At 44.1% G+C, this 24077-nt stretch overlaps 1 protein-coding gene across 1 annotated transcript in view; it reads right to left on the reverse strand.

The window, feature by feature from the left end:
• Fam189a1 (family with sequence similarity 189 member A1) overlaps positions 1-24077 on the reverse strand; it is a 530618-nt gene that overhangs the window by 59951 nt on the left and 446590 nt on the right. The window lies entirely within an intron of this gene.

The raw sequence follows: 24077 nt of genomic DNA on the forward strand, positions 1-24077 counted from the left end.
TTCATGAGACAAAATTCCTCTCTTTATTTGTATCCATCAGAGGTGAAGGACCCAGTTCCTTGGCTTCATTACCAGTCAGCCTCTTTGTCTTTCAGACAACTGGCTGATAGGCTAAAAGGTACATGGTCTCAGAAGTATTTCAACTTGTCCTACACCATGACTTGCTTTGTTTCTCTTGATAATGCTTATCTTTAAGTGTCTTTACCAGATAATTTGGTGACAGAGGACCCTTGGAACTGCCACGGCCCACCTCCTCATGATTATGGACTCCCCCAGGACCCCCTCCAGTTTCCCATGCTTGGCTGAGTTAGGCAGAGACTAAGACTGTCACGGGCTGGCATTACCCATGCAGCTGCCCATGCAGCAATGACGGGAAAGGCTTGGTCAGAGGTGACACAACCTAAGACAGGCAAAAATGCATAAGATTAGAGGAAGGAGATAGCCATCTCCCCTCAGGGAGCCATCTATGAAGTGGGTAACCCGTGAAATAAAGTCAGTCTGGCCTTAAAAATAAAAAAGGGGGCGGGGAGACGTGGTAACCTAAAGGCCCCACCTTGCAGAGGTCCAAGAGGAAGTTGCCTGACTTGTTTTAAAAGTCTGAAGGATACTTTCGCACTGCTGAGGAGTGCATGATCAGTGTGTGACCATCCTTAAGATACACCCTCAGGGGGGAGAGGGATTTCCAGATGCCTTTATAAGCTCTGTAACACCTACAATAAATGAGTCCCTGCTTGACTAGGCTCCCCATTGCGCCTGAGTGTTCCCGGTACTGGGGGCGGCGTGAGCTGGTGAACAGTGCTCTTACTCATCCCAATCATCACTGTGTGGGGGTCGCTGGCTCAAACCCCCCCATAGAGCCATGTTACCAAGGCCCAGTCAAAGTCTATCCAAGAGAGGTGGGCCCTTCACAGACACCTGGGAGTATAAATGCTGCCTGGGAGAAGGAGCAGTCAGAAATAAGTGTCGCTCACTCATGCCTCTGATCCTGACTCCTGCTAGTGCCTGACATAGGGCAAAGCTAGCCAGATGCCCAAGAGAAGGGCCAATGGGGCATGTGGTATACAGAGATCAGCCCCAAGGAAAGCAGCAAGGTCTGGAGGCCAGGTAATGGGATATGTGACAAATAATTACCCACCTATGTGTCTCTGCCTCTGTCCACGAAATAGCAGCTGAATAAAGCAAAGTTGCTAGCACAGTTCTGTTTTTAATTGTAGTTTTCTTTTCTGTGATTTCAGGCACCCATGGTCCCAAAAATATAAAATGGAAAATTTCAGAAAAAGTATTCATAAGTTTAAAATAACTTTTGTTATAATATATTGGTATAAATGCTCTCTTTTGTTTTTAGTTATTGTTACTAACTCACTGTGCCTAATTTATAAATCAAACTATTATATAGATATCTAGCATAGGAAAAATAGTACAGGTCTATATACCTTGGTACTATGTGATTTCTGGCATCTCAGGGGCCTTGGAGCTTATTCTTCATATGAGAGGGTCACTGCTGTATGATATCACTATGGTTCTGGCTTTGGGTTAAAACCTTTACATGTGTACATGCATGTTGAATAGAAAATGTCTGAAAGAATGTGTTCATTATAGGATTATCTACCTATCTCTCTACTTAATCATGCATTCATCTACCTATAATGTAACTAGTTTGTAGTATTTTTATAGTGGTCAGACGTTCTAGTTTGCTTTCTATCACTGTGATAAACACCATGACCAAAAAATAACTTGGTTAGGAAAGGGTTTATTTCATCTTACAGATTATAGTCTGTACTAGTTATTTTTCTGTTGTTGTGATAAAACACCATGACCAGGGGAGCTTAGAGAAGGAAGTTTATTTAAGCTTGCAGTTCCAGAAGAATCTGATTCCATCATGGTAGGGAGGCCCAGTGGCAAGAGGTGACCAGAAAAAAAAGAAGATGCTCATATCTTCAAGCAGGCACAGGAAGCAGAGTGAGACTGGGAATCTGGCAAGGCTTAAGAACTCTCAAAGTCCACCCTCAGTGATGTGTTTCTTCCAGCAGGACCACACCTCCTAAAACCTCACAAAACAATGCCACCTACTGGGGACAATATGTCCAACTACTTGGAGCCTATGGGGGACACTCTCAGTCAAACCACCACATAGTCTAGAACCAAAGAAGCCAAGGCAGGAACTTGAGGGATGAGCTTGAAGCAGAAACCATGGAGGAAAGCTGCTTACTGGCTTGTTCACTAATGCTCAGTTCCCATTCTTACACAGCTCAGGCCCACCAACCCAGGGATGGCACCACCCACAGTAGACTGGGCCCTCCTATATCTATTAGCAATCAAGAAAATTCCCTGCAGCCATCCCACAGGCCAATCTGATGGAGGTAATTCTTCCACTGAGGTTCTGTATTCCTGGTGTGTCAAGTTGACAACCAAGAATAGCCATTACATAAGTTGTTACTTCTATAACAACAAAAAATTTCATTGTTCATCCTCTATATTGAGCTACACCCATGACTAAGTCTCGTTCTGTATCTGTGAGTGTTGAGAAAAAGCCTTTTACTGTTCAGAATTCTTTACACAATACTTGCAGCACTCTTTCATAGCCCCCTCAATTCAGGAACTTAAATTTAATCATTCTATTTTTAAGATTATTTATTTATATTTATTTTATGTGTATGAATGTTTTGCCTGCATGTTTGTAAGTGTACCTGTGTCATGCAAAGCCTGAGGAGCCAGAAGACGATGCTGAATCCCCTGGAACTGGAGTTATGTATGGTTGTTAGTCACCATGCTGTTCTGGGAATTGAATCTGGGTCCTCTGGAAAGAACAGCAAGTGCTCCTAACCACTGAGCAATTTCTCCAGCCTCAGTTTAATCATTCTTAACATAATAGGTTTTCTTGGGTAAATACCAAGGTAGCATAAAAATAGAAGAAAAAAATTAAACACCAGATGACAAATTTTTAAAGCCAGTCTGCCCAGAAGGAGAACTTTTATGGTTATGATCACTTTTAGGTGTTTCCTTCACCAAAGCAACTTTAAATAAGGCAAATGCTTTGAGGGGGTAAAAAAAGAAAAAAAAAACCAGGAAGCTGCTGGTTGGGCACTGGAGACCCCAGCCTGTGCTCTGCTGGAAGAGGGAGCCTGCCATATGCAAAGCTGTGCTCTGCAGACAAGAGTGCTTCATGCCAAGCCAATGTGTCTAACAAACTTATCATTTGGTAGAAGTCTGGCCTGACCTGACCTCATAATCAGGCTCCAAGGAGATTCCATTGGTGACACAGGTTTGGGTACTACCCTTAAGGCATTTGGCCTTCCCTATAGTTCCATCTTGGACAGCCCTGCAGAGTGCTGGCAACAGGCTGAGGAACAGCAAGCTTTGTGCTCAAGAGACCAATGTGTAGCTAAGAGGTACATGACTGTACCAGGGTGTCAGTGGGATGAACATTGGGAAGGGTCACCTGACCAGGCAGAGCTCATGATATTTTCCAATGTGTCTCTGTCTCTCTCTGTCTCTCTCTGTCTCTGTGTGTGTGTGTTAGTGATAAGGTTCTGTGTCATGAGATAGGTGCCTGACTCTACTATAAAGGGTTCAGAAGGTGACAGTGATGGTGAGAGATTCATGATGTTTAAGCCTGAAGGCAACTTGGTGGGAGGTCCTGGGACCATGAGAGGGACAAGCTTTCAGTTTGTCCTCCATGACCGTGAGGAGATAAGGACTTAACATCTTACCACAGACCTCAAGGAGGGGATTAGAGGGAAGACTACTGTAGGACAGGAGGGAACCTGCAAGACCCTAAGGCTTTAGCAAAGCTGACAGCATGTAGAACATGCCATCCACATGGAACCTGTCACAGAGGCAGAGAAACACACATGATCAAGTTCAGGGGTGAGTTCCATCCCTCTACCCTGGCAGGTACTACAGCCCTCCTGAGGTCATTCATAAGTGGTCTGTGAACTGTGATCAATGACCGAAGGCCCATGAATTGTGCCTATGTCCTGTGAGTACAGACTTGGGAATACTGACTAGGCTGTGAGCACTCAGTGGTAACCTGTGACCTATGACCTGAGTCCTGTGAACAGACCTATGTGAAAATGGCCTGAGGTGGCAGAACAAGACTTAGGTCAGAAAGTGGTGAGAGTGGAGGAACGTTATGATGGCATCAGCAGAAAATCTGCCTGTGTCATTGATTCCTATATCAGTCACTCCTTTTAAAAATTTTACATATTAAATTTTTGGAAGAAAGTATGTCAGCAGAAACTATGATACAATTTGGTACAGTAATATTTACACTTGAAAAAAGTTCAGAAAAAAGCAGCAGATCTAAAAGATAATCATTAATAAATTATGATGTAGCTGTCATATTGTAGATGTTCTGAAAAAGAATACCAATGAAACACTGATTGAAACAGAGTGCATTGTCCGTGAGTGCTGTGGCCTTAATATTTTGGTTGCCACAAAGCCCTGTTTTGAAAATCTTCCTCTCAAGGTGATGGCATTAAGGGGTGGGGCCTTTGTGAGAGCAGGTAGGAAGGTGCAGCCCCTGTGTAGAATTAGTGGACCTATGGGAAGAGACAGGAGAAGTCCTACTTACTCCCTCTCTCTCACTGGTGCGTGATGACAAAAATGATACATCACTACTTGTCAGGCAGGAAAAGAGCCTTTTGCCAGAGTTTAACCAGGCTGGGACTTCCAGCTCCCACTGTGATGAGGATGAGGAACAAAGGTCTGCTATGGCCAAGAGATGGCTCAGTGCTTGCTATGTTAGGATGCCCAGCACTTACATATAAGCCAGGAACAACAGTGGGTATCTGTAACCCCATCGCTGAGTCAAGGGACACACAGATCTCCAGAGCTCACTGACCAGTCAGTTTAGCTGACACAACTCCAGGTTGAGTGGGAGATCCTGTCTCAAAAACCAAGATGGAGAATGATAGAGGACGATATCAAATGCTTATCTCTGGCCTTCACAGCACCCACATGGGCAAACTCATACACACATACATCACACATGCACATACAATAGGCACATGCACACACACACACACACAACTTTTTATGGGAAATAGAAACAAATGCCTGTAGTTTATCCAGTCTGTGTAAGTTATAACAGCCCATACTAACTAAGGCAGGGAAATCTAGTTCCTATCCTTAAGATCATCCAAAATGCCATTTGTTTTCTGACTGCTGGGTTTCTACTGCACCATTCTGTATTTCTTGGGGTACAGATTCATCCACATGTAACATGGCAGAGCCACCTCCACCCTCATTCTGAGAACTACAGTGTGGAAAGTTCACTCCCGGACATTCCAGAACACAGCAAGAAAGACACACACCACTCACATTGCAGGCACCCACCTCTCCTCTCTCTGCCAGAAATGCCAGGGTCATATTTGAAACAAGATATTGTTTTATCCTGCTGTTTAAATTTTAATATAAGGAAATATTTTATTTTCATTACCAACCCCCTTCCCCATAAAGGCGAACAGCTACTTATAAAAGTCTCTGGTGTTCAAAATTAATTAGCCACTGGTAAAACTAACATTCCACAGGTGCTTTCTCAGTTTCCATGTAGAATGATTTACAATGAAATTTTTAGAGAAAGAAAATGCTTTGCAGCTGAGAACACTGCAGAGCACACACCAGAAGGTGAGTCAGGATCTTGCCTGAGTGTTAAAGCCTGCCCACCACCTGCAGCCCTGAGCAGTGCCCGAGCACATGTACTGAAACCTGCACTGACTTCAGCTACTATGCTCCATCTCCCACTGCCAAATAATCCCCAAGGACATGAAGAGAAGTGACGTGTTTTGACTTGTGAAACAACTCTTACTGTACCTCTTTTGCTTAGGAATTTAAAGCCAATTAGATTTGAGTCTGCCTGAAAGAAAGCCTTAGCACTGAAGAACTCAATTAGTTGCCCCTCTTAAGCCCACAGTCTTAAGACCAGGGAACTCTCTGGAGTTCAGAATCAGACAAAGGGAACTCTCTAGATTTCAGAATCAGGCAAAATAGTTATTGTCTCATGGTTAGTTATCGATTTAGTCTTTTATTGTGAAGTGCAGTGATTCAGTCTGTTATTGGACAATGCTGTATTCATTCTGCATCCATGTGCCTCATTAATTCTAGGGTGGGAACTCTGGGTGGCTGTATTGAGGATGGTGTCTTCCATAGTTCAATATACCTCAAGAAATGACCATGTGAGCCACTGGTGATGTCCTAGTGCCTTGCAGTGGATGAGGAGAGCAAGGTCCATGAGGAAAGAGTCAGGAGAGCTGCCTGGAGGCAGCAGCATTTGGGCTGGGCCTTAAAGGCAGAGAATGGCTACACAGTTACCTGGATGAATTCCATTTGAACAGAGGGATGTCAGACAGGTAGTGAAACTATGAGAGAGGGAGGACTCAGATGGGAGGACTCAGTTGGTAGCACTTGCTCTTGCCCCGTTACAGCACAGCTTCACACCCATAGTAGGTCAGTAGAGTAGGACAGAGAGCAAAAACTAATGAGTCCCACAGCCAGGATATCAGGAGGGTGGGGAAGGAGTGGAAGGCCAGGGAAGACAGTAAGAACATGCCCCTTGTTCCTCTGCAGTATCCTCTAATCTTGTTTTAGGCAGTGTCTCTGATGCTGCTGATGGAACCAAAACCTTTGCATGGTCCACCACCATCCCCGACACTCCTGCACACCTCCCCTGAGACTGTCAGCTAAGCATCATCTGACAAAGACTGACACAGACGTCAAAGGAAATAGCATTCATTCATTCATTCATTTATTACAGTTTGGGTAAACCAAATCAGAGAAGGCTGGAATGGTGTCCCATAAGGTCAGTGCCAGAGAAGCTTCTTAGAGTGAGCTTATACAACAGTTGTAGACAGTTCACTGGCTGGACAGAAATCCCAAATCCAAACTCCTTCTGATCTGTTACTGAATTATTAATTCCCAGTTGAAGAATGCCTTGAAGGCCATAGATATCTAGTTCAATTGTTTATCCAAGTCTACTGGAACATTCTGTAGTTTCACCCTTAGCAGGTGTGAATTCAGAAGCCTCTTATAGTATCCTAACCACACTTTATAAGGTCTTGGTCTTCATTATGTCATTTTTCTTTCACATAGACTGCCAAGTTCGTCAATATTCCAAGGGCTCCAACTCACTGACCCCCCCCCCAAAGAGTTTCCATGCTCTGAGCAGACTTTGACATGCAGGTCCATGTCTGCTTGTTGTAGGGTGGACTCCCAGAGCAGTGATGGCCCATGCTCCAGCAGAAACTGGCTCCAGTCTCTTGTAGGTTATAGCCTACACATGGTGGTTGGTCACCATGGTCTACCTTGTGCCCTCTGCAGCCTCTTGGCCTCAGCCAAGCACCTTCCAACAGCACCTCCTGCTTTGCCCGTTCTGGACACTGACCTAGTTCTCCTGTCTCCCTGGTTACCAGCATAGCCTATTGACTCCACTTGGTCAGGTGTCCACTCCTGGGCCAGTCAGTTGTAGCAAAGCAGCCTGCTAGGCAGGAGGTCCAGGAGGTGCTGTACGCTAGGTGCTAAGCAAGCTTGAGTGGCTCTGGAGCTCAGCATTAGAGCACAGTACTCTCTAGCCTCTGTTTTTATGTGACTGTGATGGGGGAAGGGTCTTGAGCACTGAGGATGGGCCACCAGGGGAGGGTGGAGCATTCATTTTCCTGACTTCTAGATTGATTATCACATCTGGATTGATTTCAGTTCCCTCAGAAACTCATCCATAATTCATCCCTGGAAACCAGACAGACACAGCAACTCAGCTGTGAGCATTATGAAGTGTTTTTAGGCATTTAATAGTGGTACTAAGGATTCCTGTATTTAAGTTCCTTTTGAATGAAAATCTTAAGTTTTAATTGCTTTAAAGTATGTCTTAGAGTCTCTTATTGGCAATAACAGAAGCGACTGATAACTGTTCATGAGAGAGATGCTCTATAGTTCAAATTAATCTCTTGATAGCCAAGAAATGAAAGGAAAATCCCACTTTTATTTAGATGATAAGATTCAGGAAAACAGTAGGCCTTATTTCAAACATTATTTTAGAAGGAAATAGAGTCTTAGCCCTTAAAGAAAGATTTTCAAGTGAAGACTTGTTAAGACAGTAAATTCTGAGATGAAGACACCCACAGAGAGAACTTGGTGCTAGTTTAGGAGACAGGATGTCCTTGGTCAGAGAAACCCTCAAGTTCCAGTGTCCTTTGTGCTAATGTTTATTCATGGGGGATGCTGGATCCTTTTTCTTCATGTATCAAGATGACAATTCATCCATGCATGACAGCAGGATGGAGTACAGGATGCCTTCAGTGACATTTTCCTCAGCAGACAAGAAAGGGACAAATTGCCTTTTCCCAGGAGTCTGTCAAAACTTGAAACACCACATACTGGGAACCATAAAGCTCTGTCATCACTGTGTAAAGTAAGACTTTCCCTCACTGAGTATTTATTTCATAGGCAGAATCCACAGCACACTTGAGAGCTTGGTGTGGGAAACACAAGCATCAGAATACATTCTGTTTGTGGACAGTGTGCCCACATATCAAATACGTGCAAACATGGCTTCTTAATTTTCCAGTGATTTAAAAAAAAAAAAAGATGCTGAACAGACACAAGAGTGAGCATGTTACATTTTTTAGAAGTTCAGAAGGGAATCATTTTCTTGCTGGGCTCTGTCTTGTCCTGACCATTCACATCCAGTTATGCAGTAGCTGAACCACAGTCCTGGGTGGCTGCATTGTCAATTTTATACTCTCTGGCCTGGAACCCCAGCTCCACCTCTATACACTACATGACCTTGGAAAGCTATTTACTGCCACACACCTCAAGATCTTCATCTGTAAAATGGGAATAATAATACCTATTTTTTATGGGGTAGTTGCAAGAATATATGTTCCAACATGTCTGGTACATATCAAGGTTCAGAAAATGTTACCTATGGTTATTATAAACAGTTAAAACTAAAAACAGAGGCATGTGAGGATGAATTCAACAGCGTTATTTTAGACCTTATCCATCAATACATAAGTACATTGGTACTAACATTATTAGACATCTGCTACGGCTTGTGTCCCCGCTCCCCAATAATCAATGCTGAGAGGTGACCCCTTCTGGGAGGCATTCAGAGATGGAAACTTTAAGAGGTGATGAGCCACCAGGAATGATTTAATTACCCATAGATTGGGATAATGAGTTAATGGGCTGTCTCCAGAGTGAAATGTCACAGAAGCCACTTTGGTCTATCTCTTCAGCAGTGCTATGTACCTGATATTCATGATCCAGTACAAGGCCTTCACCAGCTATGGGAACAAGCCAGCATGGTGCTCATGGACTTCCAACATCCAGAATTTCAAGCCAATTAATTCCTAGTCTTTATCAATTACTCAGTCTTAGGTATTTTATTATAGCAACAGAAATTAGACTAAAACCACATCTATCCAAGCAATGCCCTTACGTGATCTAAAATGATACTGTATTTTTCTTTTTGTTCAAATGATGAAAACATTTCTGATGTTTTTCCTCCCTTCATTAGTCTCCATTTTTTCCCTGTTTCTTGAATGTTCTGCCTCATGGTGGCTTGTTTTACCCTTGGTGATGTTAAGTATAAGTGAAAGTCATTTGATTAAAGCCTAGGCAGATTAAGAATGAAGTTTAAAAGAATGAAGAGGCACTTGTGGGAAATAGCAACAGGCACACAGAAGTAATTTAAGTGATCTTATTAGCCCTTTGCTTCCTGAGCGCTTGGATAATGTCTATCACCAGAAGTAACATTCCCAATCTATTTAACTGGGCATCTTGCACTCTCCTAAAGGTTTCAGTGAGCCTCTTTCCTCAACGCTTCCTGACTAGACAGTTTTTCTCACTGGTCTCCAGGGCCAAGGGAGACAGCAGTTAGTTTGGAGCTACAAGGGGCAGGTTATTTTAGATCAGGGTGATGAGAGAGACAGACAGAGAGAGTGAATGTGTGCATGCACTTGTGTTTTGTATGGAGGCCAGAGGTTGACACTGGCTGCCTTCCTCAATCACTCTCCACCTTGTTTTTTTGAGACAGGGTCTCTCACTGAACCTGCACTAATTGGTCTAGCCTAGACGACCAGTGAGCTCCAGGGATCCTCCTGTCTCATCTTCCCAGAGCTGGGATTACAAGAATGTGCCATCACACCTGGTTAACATGTGGATTCCGAGGGCTTGAACTCAGGCCCTCATGCATGGCAAGCACTTTTCCAACTGAGCCATATCCCCAGCCTGACCATGGAGATAATTTTCAGGTCAGGGAGGCCAATGCTGTAGGATGAAAAAAGGAGGGGAGACCAGCAGATGGCCACTGAAGATGGCGGGGGTGTCCTCCCCAAATCAACACAGCACAGAACACAACAAAAAGCATCAAGGAACAAAAAAGGGCTGGCACCTGGGCCCTTTGAGATCTTCCTCTGCCAGAAAGGGTGGCACATGCCAGGAAGGAACCTAGAATCTTCTTATCTGTGTTGTAGTCCTCAACAAGCCCTTAAGCAAGGCCATTTGGATAATACCCAAATCCCAGACTAGAGGTTTCAGAATGTTTCTCCCCCTTGTATCCTGGTCTCTAATCTTTGACAATTATACTTCTGAAACACAGGTTCTTCCCTATCTGTGAAAGATTCCCAAGGCCCCCAGTGGATATCTGAAACCAAAGGCAGTACCAAGCCCCACGTATACAATGATCCTGCTTCTCTTTGGTGCATCTAAGCCGCCAGTATCACTACTTCTGCTCTTTGGAGCCACTGTTGAGTAAAATGATAGTTACTTGAACTGCAGTATCTTCAGTTGATCTTATAACCCCGATAGTATAAGTGACTAATGAGCGGGTAGTGCATATAGCATGGGTCCACTGAAAAAAGGGATGATTCCAGGGGGAACGGAGTGGGATGGTATGAGTCTTCTTCATGCTATACACATGGGTCACTGTTTAAAACTTTTCAGTTGTTTACTTCTGGAATTACCTATTTAATATGTTTAAACCAAAGATGGGGGAGCAGTAGCTATTAGATCATTGCCTTCCCCTCCTCTTCCTTTACTGTGGCTTCTGAAGGGTTGGCTTCATCTTCTCTGTGCCTCCTACTTGAGCCTCTGAGTCCTGTCCCGACAGCTGTAGGAAGATCCATTTCTGTAACAATTCTGGCTGTCCTTCCATTTTCCCTCTGATACTACTTCCTGGTCTCTACCAGTGCTCTAGCCTTTGCTTTCTCTTTTTTAGAGAACAAGGTCTCACTCTTGCTCAGGCCGGTCTTGAACTCCTGACCTCAAATGATCCTCCTGCTTCAGCCTTCTGAGTAGGTAGGGCTACGCCAGCAAACAAGAAGCAGTCAAGAGATGGGGAGTGGGTCTGACAAGATGCACAGAAGGGGCAGAGGAGGAAGAGGAAGTGGAGGAGGAAGGGGGAGCAGGCAACTCCCAACTCTCCCCCAGAACAACCAGGAACAACAATGGTTAGGCCATCCACTGGTTTGAGTGCCAGGGACTGAGAAACTAGGTCTCACTGGGGAGCTGCTCAGGGAGGATAGTAGGGAGTGTTGCCAGGGGGTCCTGCTCTCCTGCTGAGCCTCTGTGAACCCATACAAGTGGAAACTTATAAAACTCACTGAGAAGGATCTAGGTCATTCTCTGAGTATGTGATGACTTGCACACCTACAACAGCCAGGAGTGGGAGGGTCAGTGAAGCTGAGTTGTCATGGAGTCGTTTGAATCTTAGATATTTATGCTCTCGCAGGTGGAGGTGCCCAGCACATAAGTGGGGGTCCAACACAGAGATAAGGACTGTGAGACTGTGGAGATGGATAAACTTGCCTAGGCTGGGAGTGTGCAGCAAAGGGCTTCACACCAATGAACAAACCACAAGTAGACATCTTTAAACACGGAAACAAAGACTGTTCTGTAGCAACTGATGATTATCTACATACAAACGTAAACTAAAATTATATCCACATATACACATGTTTTTGAGATAGGGTCTCATGATATAGCTCAGACTACCTTTGAATTCATAATCTTCCTGCCTCAGCCTTCTGGGTGCTGACATGATAGAGATACACACTGTCCCTGGCTTTGAGCCTAAACCCTAAATGAGAAAGAAAAAGTTTTGAAACATCAAAAAAATTATGAGACATCTTTATGAGTTCAGGATAGGGAAGTATTTCTTAAAACAACACAAAAAGGACTTATCATAAAGGAAATGAATTTGCATGCATTCCCACTGAAAGTTCTCTGAAAAGTGGCTTTCACGCAACATGGAAGGATGAGTCACAGACTGAGGGAGGCTCTTAGGACCAAGGACAATCATTTAAACATAAAGAACAAATAACTGACTAGGGAAGCTCACAAGACAGGCAGTTCTCTAATGAGATACACAAATAGTCACAAATCATGACACACCCCAAAACAAGGGGACCTCTTCCAGGGCCCTGTGAGAATGTGAGTCAGTGCAATGACTGTGAAGAACAAGAAGAAAGGCATGCGTAGTAGGGAAAGCACCAGGTTACTGAGGCTGGTACCTCAGCACCAGTGAGAAACTGAAAACAAGCCGGACCCATGAACAGGAAATGAGCTGTGGAATGCTTGCAGAATGCAGAACGACACAGAGATGACAAGAATTAAAGTGGTCCATATCTACATGACTCAGTATCAAAAGTAAAGTCAAGTGTGCTGCTGAACGGGGATGGGGGCATGGCAAAAGTCACGTTGGGATGAAGGTTACCTCTAGGCAACTATTGGTTCCATAGAGAGGAGGGAACACTGAGGTGAGGGGTTTCATCTGGGTCTGTTGTAATTCATAATAGTATGTAGATTATGTGCCCCATGGGTTTCTGTTCTTGAAACTTAACCTCTATGGGGCTCAGCAGTTAAAAGTGCTTACTCCTCTTGCAGAGGACTTGGGGTCAGTTCTAGTTCCCAGCACCCAAATGGTAGCACATAGTTGCCTGTAACTCTAGTTCTAGGGGATCTGATGCACTCCTCTGACCTTCTTGGGCTCCTGTTGGGACATGCTGTCCTGGCCTCCATCTGCACCTCCCTCGCAGTGACCTTTTGGGCCTCGTGGTTCCTCAGTCTCAGAATTGTTTACCAGCTCATTTTCCGGTATCAGGTCCTGAGAACACCATGACCTGGCGCGGTCATGCGACGGCTCCCCCGTCCCCGTTGGGTCAGCTGCCTTCTGGGCTAGGGTATAAAAGCAACCTGGGGCTGAGAAATAAAGGCTTCTTCTGCTACACTAAAAGCATGATTGTCTCTTCAATCCTGACATCCTCCGCTCAGAGATCAGCTTATACTGCGCAGGCATGGCATGAACCTACTATTATTATTTTTCCAAATGGACATAGTAGCAAACTGCGAGAAAATAAATAAAAGTAAAAACTTGACCTCTATATTTATATGTTAATGGCTGTTAGAGGTAGATTCTTTGGGGGACTGTAAAGACTTGATGAGGCGTGAGGCTGTTGGGGGTGGGGGGTGGCCCATGACAGCAGTAGTAGCTTTATAAGAAAATGGAGAAAACACTTGCCTATTCTTATTATGTGACGCCCTCTGCCATGTCATTGCACAAGTAGGTCCTCTCCAGAGGTCAAATGCCATGCTCTTAGATGTCCCAATTTTTAGAACCATAAGCCAGGTAGGCTTCTTTTATACTTTATAAGTTATGGTGTCTCAGGAGTTTTGTTATAGCGACAGAAATCAAACTAACACAGGTATGTATCATGGCTGGGCAAATCTTGGAGGTATTTACTACATTCTTCTCATCTTATTTTCCCCCACGATGAACTTGCTGATTAGTTCTCAAGGGTGGGGTTTCACAGTCTCTGCTATGCCAGCAGGTGCATAAGGCAAGGGCTGCTGAAAGCATTCCAGTTATGTGAAAGGCAGTGCTTCCTCAGCTGCGCACAGGTGGGCTACAGTGCTCCAGGGACCACTATGTCTCTGCCCTCCAGCAAGTAGACTATGTTGCTAGTAGAGGAAGAAATTGGGTATTGAATTCAGAAATCTCGAGCTACCACCAGTTATGAGTCTGCAGCTTAGTCCCTGAGCATTATAGGAGCCCGTCTTTGTTGCTAGAATGAAAATAACCAAGTCTACCTCACTGATCTCACCGAAGCTGGATAACAGCAGATATTTTAGAAAGGCTGTACACACAAGCTCACAAAGGATGGTGACTCAGAGAAGCCTGCCAGGGACCTGTGCAAAAATCATCTCACTGGTTCTTATTCCTCCCCTAAGCAGCTTCTCCCTGAGTACATTATGCTCTGTGCTACTGCTCTCTTCTGTGGTCCCTCTCAATTTGACCATCTCCCCTGTGGCCTTGATATAACAAGTCACTCAGAATAATTTTATTCAGTTCTTCTGTGATTACATTATTCCTTGAAGTTCCTGTAACCGGTTGCCTATTGATTGCTGAATTGCATCAGGTGCCCTAAAGGCACCTCCAGATTCATGCATTATTCTACCCCTCTCTTCCTCTTTCCCGACTTCCCTCCCTCTCAACTTTGATTTTATTCTTTCCTTCTTCATTTACTCATTTACCTGTCAGAAAACTATTAACAGCTTTACTGGCATAACTGGCACACAGTAAGTGCACGTATTTTGAGCACACAATTTGCTCCTTGTAGTTGCTCTGTGCTATTCCCTTTCTGCCATTTCCATGCCCTCCTCTCAACTCCTAGCCTTTCCTCATTCTTACCCATCTTATCTTACAGCATACTGACCCCTTCACACCCAATTCTCCCCTCTCCCTCCAATATTAATTTGGAGCTTTGATAGTAACTAAATGCCTTCAAAATAACCCCTCATTTCCAGGTGGAGGCTCAGTACTGTCTCACCCTGTATGTTTGTCTAAATCCTGGGCATTTTCTCTTGTCTTGTTTTTGCTTCCTACATTAGACAATAGAACATTCTTAGAGCCCCTTATTTAGACAGTAGAGTGACTGAACACTTTGAGGATGCAGATGTGGTCTCCGAGTCCGTGTGCTGCAGTGTCCTGGACATACCAGTACATTCCTAAGCCTTACAGTAGTACCCTGACCCCTGGCCTTGAAACAGAGAGCGTGCTGACACTGCAGACATCCTGCAACATGAGGCCCCTCGGCAGAAGTCACAAGCGTCAGCCAAAGAGATTATTTTCCTGCTGGTGGTCGACAGGGGCAGATGTCAGTCAAGAAAAAGTCACACAAATGCAATATTGCAGTTTGTGATCACTCTCAGGAAGATGAATTAAGAGCAGTGCAGGAACTCAGCATATGACCGGCATCTGGCATGGGCAGCCTTGGGGACTGGGTAGTCCAGGTAGACAGGATCAGAACTGGACAATTTGTGTGGTGTGTTGGAAAACAACTGACACGTATCTGGTGTCAGAGACTTGTGTCCAGGGTTATGTGATAGTAGGAAGCAAGGTTTCTCTTTATCCCCACCTATAAGAGAGTAGAAGCGTGAAAAGCAAGGAGATGAGGGTCTGAGAGTCAGGATTCCAAGCACAGTCTGGAGGTAGTGTGGTTGCAAGAAAACCACTAGGCCAGGTGGTGGCTTGGAGGAGGGGGATGCTCTGTGCTGGGGTCGGGGAGGTGGGTTTTGGAGAAGGAAGTGTTAACATTAGGGAGTTCCCGGGCTCTGTTGGCTCATTTCCTAGGAATCTGTTTATCTTCCCTGGAAAGAGACGTGGGGATAACTGGGACTGAGGGTGGGATAAAAACAGGGGCCTGGCATCCAGCAAACCCTGATCCTAAGCAGCGAGTGGCCTTCCCGCCCCTGCCTCCACTGTGCCTGGCTTCTTGGGTTCCCATATCTAACAGAAAATACATGTGTGTGCTCCTGAAGTCCATCTACAAGTGCTATGGGGGTTGGGACCACAGGTAGACACTCTGGCTAGGCTGTCTCGCACATCATTCCCTAAAGTTCTGCCCATCAACTTTCTCAGATTTGAAGAGATTACTGTAAATATACCACAAAAATATTTTTACCTCAACATCTGACCCATTTAGACTTGGTATGAACTCAGAAGGTACAGTCCTCTTTGGTGGACTAGCTCTCTGATGCGACTGTTTCAAAGAGCAGGTAATAATACCAGTGCCACAAGCATTGGTCATTGTGGATGCCAGGCAAACACTGTACCATCACCATGTGGGAAAAGTAGATGCCAGCAGCACCAAGGGCAGGAAGATGCCAGGGGAAGATATACCATTCATGAGCAAGGGCATCCTACTCCACCAGGAGAGGCAGCCTCCCAGGCCTCAGTGACCCATACTGGTCAAAAAAGCTTGATATTTTTAGATGCTCCTTTACATGGGGCCTGTGGCTGCAGCGAATATGGCACCACAAGAACTTGGCACCTTTCTCAGCTCTGGCCATGTCGTACCTGCCGGAGGGACCTGTCAGCATCCCCCTTAGAAACTCAGGAGTGAATAATCTTAAGCTGCATAAAGATATAGTACATCCGTGTTGCTCTGGGTAGATACTTCTGAAAATGGAATGGCTAATTCTAGAAGAGGTATGGATGTGAGTACACATGGGTGCATGCATGTGTGTGCTGTGAATATGTATGTGTGCATACACAAGTATGTACATGTACATAGCATGGTATATGTGATATGTGCAAGTGTGTGCACATGAGGGGTACCTACAATGTATGTTGTATATGTGTAATGACATAATTTGGGTGTGTGTATCTGGTGTTTCAGACTGCCAGTCAATGTTGATCATTCATTAAGTCACAAATTAATCATTTTCATTTTCTTACCATGGTTGGGAATGCCATCAAGATTAGCTGTTGAGATGGTTTTTCCTGTCTCTAGGTTTTAGGAAATTGTCTGAGGTCTCTCTTTTCTTTTAAACATTCTTAGAAACAAAGATAAAATATCTTCAAGATAAGATATGAGCACATAAACTCAGAAACTGATTGATTTCCTGGGAAATACTGATCTCCTTACCCATGGATAAGGTTTCTTTTGGGTAATTTGGTTTATTGTAACTTGAAACAAGAAAAAACTCTTTCCCACTGTTTTAAAATAGGATTAGGTCATTATAATAAAATCACAATGACATTCTTGAATATAGTAAGGAGTTTAGGTTGGAATAAATACAGTATCCTTATATGATGCACATTCCACTAGTTAATTTTGATTTTTACAACTTAAAAAAGTCTGTTAATACTGATCAGAAAATGTTACAAATTTGTGATGGGCTTGATTTGGGCAACTATGACCTTTAAACTACTAAAATAGTTTAAAAATCTTATCATTTACTTCATTATCTTATCTTACAAAAGCCTAGACATTATTTCATCCAAAAGACCTATGGATTTGATCTTTTGGTTGTCCAGGCCCACCATTGTCGAAGACTTTGCGAAAGTATATTCCCAGATCTTTGTTTTTATACTCTACCTCTTGACTACTTAGCATCAAATGGCTGCAGCTATGCCTCTTTATCAGGGCACAGTACACAGGTTTCAGTGGACTAAGACCTATAAAGGAACTTTGGCCACTGCCTAGTCTTTCCAGGGGTCCAGAAAGCCACTCCTGGCCTCTCTTAGGGTATGGGCTTCTCTGCCATACAATGGATGTCTGGACAGCAGGACCTTCCCATACTCTGGCCTATACAGATCTGAGAATCTCTGCCTGGCTCAGTGGAGTTCTGGGTCCCCCTAGGCTGCTGGTTCTGTTCTGCCCTCAACCTGGTGGGCACAGAGCAGCAAATTTTGTCATGGACTGAGGTGTTATGTTTAAGAGGCTATCAGTATCTTTAAGAGAGAGAATTTCTGCCCCAGGGTTCTCTGTTAATTTCTTCCCAGGGTTCTTCGGAACCACCAGGGCCAGGGGAGGATGGAATCGGAGGAAGTAAGAGATCGAGGGGCTTCAGGGCCTCGAAACATGCAAAGATGCTTGGAGGGAAGAGAGACACAAGGTCTGCATCATATTTTGGATTCCAAATCTCCTCTTCATTAGCCACAGAGATAGTTTTCTGCTCTTTCCCTCGATGATGGGTTTTTCCTATATAATCACCCGGGAAGGACAGCATCGTAGTAAGTATTTTGCCAAATCTCATTAAGTCAGTATCAGTTAATTCAAATACTACCAAAATAAAAGTGCTTTGACTGCCAATCCAATTATATGGGATTTCCCCAGCATAAATTGAGTGAGTTCATTAGCTATCATGGAAGGATAATCCACAGTTTAATATGGAAATTTAAATTTATGGACATGGAGTGTTACTAATCAGATAGATGGAGTCTCGAATGAGGCTATGTGAAAGATCAATGAACCCACTATAATCGCTGACCTAATGGGAGAGAGCAAGGGAACTAATCAAGGAATCATTCCCTCAGCCCCAAATTCTGCTAAGCATCAGAAACATTCTTCAAAAGATAGGCAGGGCTCCCATGGAGATTTGTGCAGAAGTAGATCAGCCCTTCCCAGAGTGACTCCATTTCCTATGGCCTAGGTTTGTTGTGGGGCCAGAAGAGCTTTAGTACCGTACTGGTGAAGCAACACTGAGTCCCCGAGGAAGACTCCTATCCCACAGGAAGTCACCTACCACATCCCAGCCCGAATAAGTTTCAGCAGTAGCATTGCATTAAAAATGGCAGCGGCAGTAATTATAAGAAAATTTGGCAACACAGCCCTTATACTTACATGACCCTCAGAGGAAGAAGTATCTGTAATTATGAGAAGGTAGTACAAACTCTTACACTAAAGGGTATGTAAAGAGCATAAGCTTGAATTAGCATTGAAGGATCAGGAATCTGCTTCAGGGCTTTGATGCATCCATGTCCGTCTGAGGAAAGATGAAAACACAGTTCAAGTTCCAGTGTGAATAGCTAGCTAGAGACAATCAGGAAGAAAAACCTTGACCAAAGAGAGAAGAAGGCAGCTGTAATCTAAGAGCCAAAGCCAAGATACAAGGGCTCAAGGACTAAATGAGGAAAAACAGAAGGGAACTGCCAGAGCTCAAAATCACACTGAAAGCAGAGTGGAAAGATAATCTGTGGAAACAGCCAAGAAGAGAGACTTTAGAGAAAGCTGAGCCAACTGGGATGGAAAATGAAGAGTTTAAATCAGAGAAAAATGGTAGTTATGAAAGATGGATAAAAGTGCTCCAAGAAACAGGGTGCTGTTATAAAACATGTTGAACAGAAAAACTCAAATGTATACTTGAAGAAACTTGTCTGAAATAAAGCAAAATGCAGATTCACAGGCTGAAGGGGCATGTCGTGTCAAGACATACCACAGTGAAGCTGATAGGCCTGATCATTGAAAAATGCTATTGAAATCTCAACCAAAAATGTTGTGTATTAGACAAAATAGGCTAGGTTGTGCTTCAATAACAAATATCCCCAACAAAACATCATAACCTTATTTCTCATTCAGATTATATATCCACTCTGGGTAAGCTGTAGGAAGCTCTGCTCCCTGAGGTAATCCAGGCTGATGGGGCAGCCACCCTCTATCTATATTTTCCACTTAGAAGGGAGGGAGCTCTGAAGACTCTCACTCCACCATTAAGGTTCTGGAAGGAATGATATACTAATTTTGCTCATGTGGCCCTCAGTAACCACAAAAGAACTGAGAATTACAATCTAACAATGTGTGAGGGAAAGTCTGAAGGCTTACAGAGTTTCAAATATCTTTTATGGCCATAATAGATCTGAAAAGGTGAAAAAGTATTAGGAGGATTTTAGAACTTTCCATTTATAAATGTTCAATGACAGAAGAGAATGTCTAAGGTAGAAAGTCCTGTGTGGAAATGCTCTTGAGAATTTTATACTTGGCAGAGATAATCACATGGGACAGGATTCTATACACTGAGTAGGCCAGAGAAAGCTGGCAAAAGCTCTGCCTCACAGTTACAGCAGGATACTGGGCACTGTGGATTCCCAACTTAAGCTGAACCCATTGCAGCTCAGGTCACAGAGCAACCCATCAAATTATAAGGAAAAAACAGACCCACCTAGGAGACATACCAGAACTTGTCTGGGACAAACACAGTCAGATACCAGTTCTAGTGGAAAAGGTGGGCAATGTACACGACCATACAAGTAATTCAGCAGAGAGATGGAAGCATTAAGGACCAATCAAGTAGAAAGCCTAGGAAAAAAGACAGTTGCCAGCTGGGAGTAGTGGTTCACACTTGTAGTCCCAGCACTTAGGGGGCTGAGTCAGGAGAATCACCAAGAATCCAAGGCCAGCCCTGTCTATATGGTGAGACCCTGTCTTAAAAAATAAGACACAGAGATGAAAAATGCTTTGATGGAGAGGGTCATCAATACAGGATGGAAAATGACCAAAGATGGTTTAGAGACTGTGAGACAGGCTCACAATTCACTACACTAGCAGACCACGGAAGGTAAGAGTACACATGGCGTATGTAGATACAGAAGAGACTGACAGGATACAGTGTCCACCACGGACAGAATTGTCAGCAAGCTAGGAAGAGGGGTGGACCTCAGAATCTTACCATGGGAATCTGAGGGCATTTGGAGCTAACATCACGTGGAAGCTCTAGAATCAGGAGCAGGGCAGGCACACCTTCTCTCAACACCTCTGTTCTGGAGCTTCTAGTAACAGCAATAAAGTGAGGAAAATGAATGAACTGTACAGATTGGAGAGGTGATAGATCATTTTAGGTATCAACTTGACTAGATGAAAGAATACCTAGGGGACCAGTAAAGCATTATTTCTAGGTGTGTCTGTGAAGGAATCTACCAAGTGGCAAGATCTACCCTTGATGTGGGCAGGAACCATCCAACCAGGCAGAACAACAGAACAAAAACAGAGGAAACATGGATTCCTTTCTCACTCCTCTCCTGGGGCATCAGAACTCCAAGCATTCTGGACTCTTGCACTTATACCAGTGGCCTCCCAGGTTCTCTGGCCTCTGTTCAAAATACAGTATAGACTTATAAATACAGACTTTTACCATCCACTTCCTTGGTTGTAAGGTTTGGGTCCTTGAACTGAGCCTCACTGTCAGCATCCTGGGGTTCCCAGTTTGCAGACAGATGTCTCAGTCTCTACAGATGAGTAATTACATCCCCTGTCCTGTATCTGTATCTATAAATGTCCTGCTGGGTCTATTTCTCTGAAGAACCCTCAATAGTACAGAACAGAAGATGAAAAATGGCCTCTGCATATCACATGACTGTCTAACAAAGGGCTATTATATGTAATAAGCGAGCTTTTCAAGGTCATAGGATGCAAGATCAGTAACAAGCTTTCAATTTTGATATAATAGCCAGGAATAACAGATGATTTTAAAGTATGAAAATAGTAATAAATGGAAAATAAGTTCAAATATTTCAAAATATGTGAAGATCTATATAGTGAAAATTACATGCTGATGAAAGACACAATAAACAGTGTTGGAAAAGCTGTGTGTGGATTCCGTGTGATCCCAATCAAAATCCCAGTGGGACTGCTGTACAAACTGACAAGCTTATTCTAAAATCTATATGGAAAATGCAAAGGAACTGAGAAAACTGAAACAATTTTGGAAAATAACGAAGTTGGAGCACAGCACTAAGCCATAAACAGACTCTCACCTCCAATAGTCTCTGTCTTACTGATTGCTAATGAAAGCGTGCTTCTAAGCAAGCCCCACTGCCTTATGGAGACCCTCAGATGGGGGTCAGGGGCAAGCTGCCCCATCTCCTAACTCCCAAGTCACTGCTACCTCTAGACCACTGCCCTCCCACTGCTGTCATCTATCCTGTCTCCTTTTATCCTCATGCCATCAGCTCTGATAGCCTCTGCCTCTAGGATATCCTTGAACAAGTTCAATAAGAAGACTGGGCTAGTCCTTCTTCTTGCTTTAACTCTTACCAGTGTCCTAGGTATCTGCATACCCATGGAGAAGAGCTGCTGACTAGTTTCAAACAGCCAGTTAGGCTGACCAGCCTTGGCTTGAACTTCTTGACTTCGGTAGTCTTTTTTATTTTTGGTCTTTTTGAGACAGGGTCTCCCTGTAGCCCCAGCTGTCCTGGAACTCACTATGTAGACCAAGCTGGCCTGGAACTCACAGAGATCTGCCTGCCTCTGCCTCCTGTGTGCTGGGATTAAAGGCGTGCGCCACCACGCCCAGCTGACTTCAGTATTCTTTTTAAAAAAAAAATATTTATTAATACTATTTTCTGTGTATGGGTGTATTGCCTGCATATGTGTAAGTGCACCCTTATTGTGCAATGCCTGCGGAGGTCAGAAGAAGGTGTTGGATCCCCTGGAACTGAAGTTTCAGAAGGTTGTTAGCCACCACGTGGGTGCTGGGCACCGAACCTGGGTCCTCTGCGAGATCAGTCAGTGCTCTTAACTGCTGAGCCATCTCTCTAGTCTCTAACTTTGGTATTCCTTACTTAGTCCACACAAAAACTGTTTCTCATCAAAGTAACAGAACATGAATAAGGGTGAGACTGCAAGGTGTCCAGGCCACCCTGGGCCCAGGTCTGCATCTTAAAGAAAACATCATTTCTCCCAAATTTTCATTACCTTTCAACTCACATCTTCTTTGAGGCTGGAAGCTCATGAAAGTGGGTCCTGAGTCCCACTGAATAAAGGTGTCAAGGAGAAGTTCAAGGGTTTGGAGCAACAGTGCAAATACTCTATAACCCATCAGTTAAGAAATGTGTTTTTGGCTAAATGTTTGCCAAAGGTCTATTGTTCAAAGCTTGGTCCTTAGAGCTAGAAAGCATGCACTGCTCTTGCAAAGGACCCAAGTCAGCTTCCCAGCACACACATGGCAGGCCGCAATCATCTGTAACTCCAGATTCAGGGGATACGATGCCTTCTTCTGGCCTTCACAGGTACCAGGCACATACATAAATGTAGACAGATACTCAAATACATAAAATAGCATTAACATTTTTTTAAAATATAGGAAGCAGGACTATAGTGTCCTTAGGTCACTGGAGTCATGTCCGTCCTCTTTCTCTTCTATCCCTTTGCCTGTGAGTGGTTTTGGTCCACCTCGTGCTCCTGTCATGACATACAGGCTCACCATGGCTCAGAGAAGGTACCACTTGATCACACACTTGAAGTTTCAAAACTGTAAGCCAATCCAAACCCTCTCTCTTCCAAGTTGATTACGCAGGTATTTCTTAGAGCATCTGAAAGTTAATCAACACACACAGGTGGTCTCTAGGGGCCGAGAGCTCTTTTGGGAAGTGGTGGCCGCACTGTCATTGTAATTACCTGTGGTCTGGTTATGTTCTCTAAATGTGGAAAGAAAGCACACCTGGGCTGAAGAGGTAACTTAGGAGTTGTCAGAAACGGAGTTCCCAGTAAGAAGAGTCTGCCTACTCCCTGCCTCAAAAGTACTTCAAAAGTGGCCTTGGGCACTGACTCTGAGCAGGGCCCAGCATGTAGGAAAGTATAGACTGTGGTTGTATGTAATGTAGGGCTGCAAGAGATGGCTGGTACCAGAAGAGCATTCCTAGGGACTTACCTGTCTGGCTTCCTCCATTCTCACTGGATGTGCCACTTTGGTGGGCTGTGGGGACCCTGAACTAGGACCACTCCTCCATGTGGAGCAAGGCAGGTGCTGGGGAACCTCTGTCTATACCTCTGCTTGTATGTCAGCCTTTGATACCTGAGACTAAGCAGGGGGGCAATGGCACATGGCCACACCCTCCTTCTCTCCAGGGTGGAGGTGGCTGTCTTTGGAGCCAGCATTCCTTCATACCCTTCTTCTGGCCCACAGACCAGAGCTCCTCTACTACTGTAAAGTCTTACCACCAACCGAGAGTTCCTTTGACCACACTACAGCTATTCAAAAAGTTTCAGCTGCTTTTATTCAGGGTTAAAGAAAGGAACAGGGTTGACTTTCCATATGTATTTTTAAGTAGCCAGTTTGGGTTTCAGGAATAAAATAACACTTGCGAGTAAACAAAAGGGGGGAAAGAAAAATATAAATAACATTTCTATGCTGTCTTTTAAAAAAGATCAAAAGCTTTACACGAGAATAGACTATCATGGGAGATTGTAGTATTTCTTCAAGTATCTCTTTTTTTTTTTTTTGGTCTTTTTGAGACAGGGTCTCCCTGTAGCCCCAGTTGTCCTGGAACTCACTATGTAAACCAGGCTGGCCTCCGCCTC

Source organism: Nannospalax galili, unplaced genomic scaffold (genome assembly GCF_000622305.1).
Source record: "Nannospalax galili isolate Female #2095 unplaced genomic scaffold, S.galili_v1.0 scaffold685, whole genome shotgun sequence".
NCBI classification, from domain to species: domain Eukaryota; kingdom Metazoa; phylum Chordata; class Mammalia; order Rodentia; family Spalacidae; genus Nannospalax; species Nannospalax galili.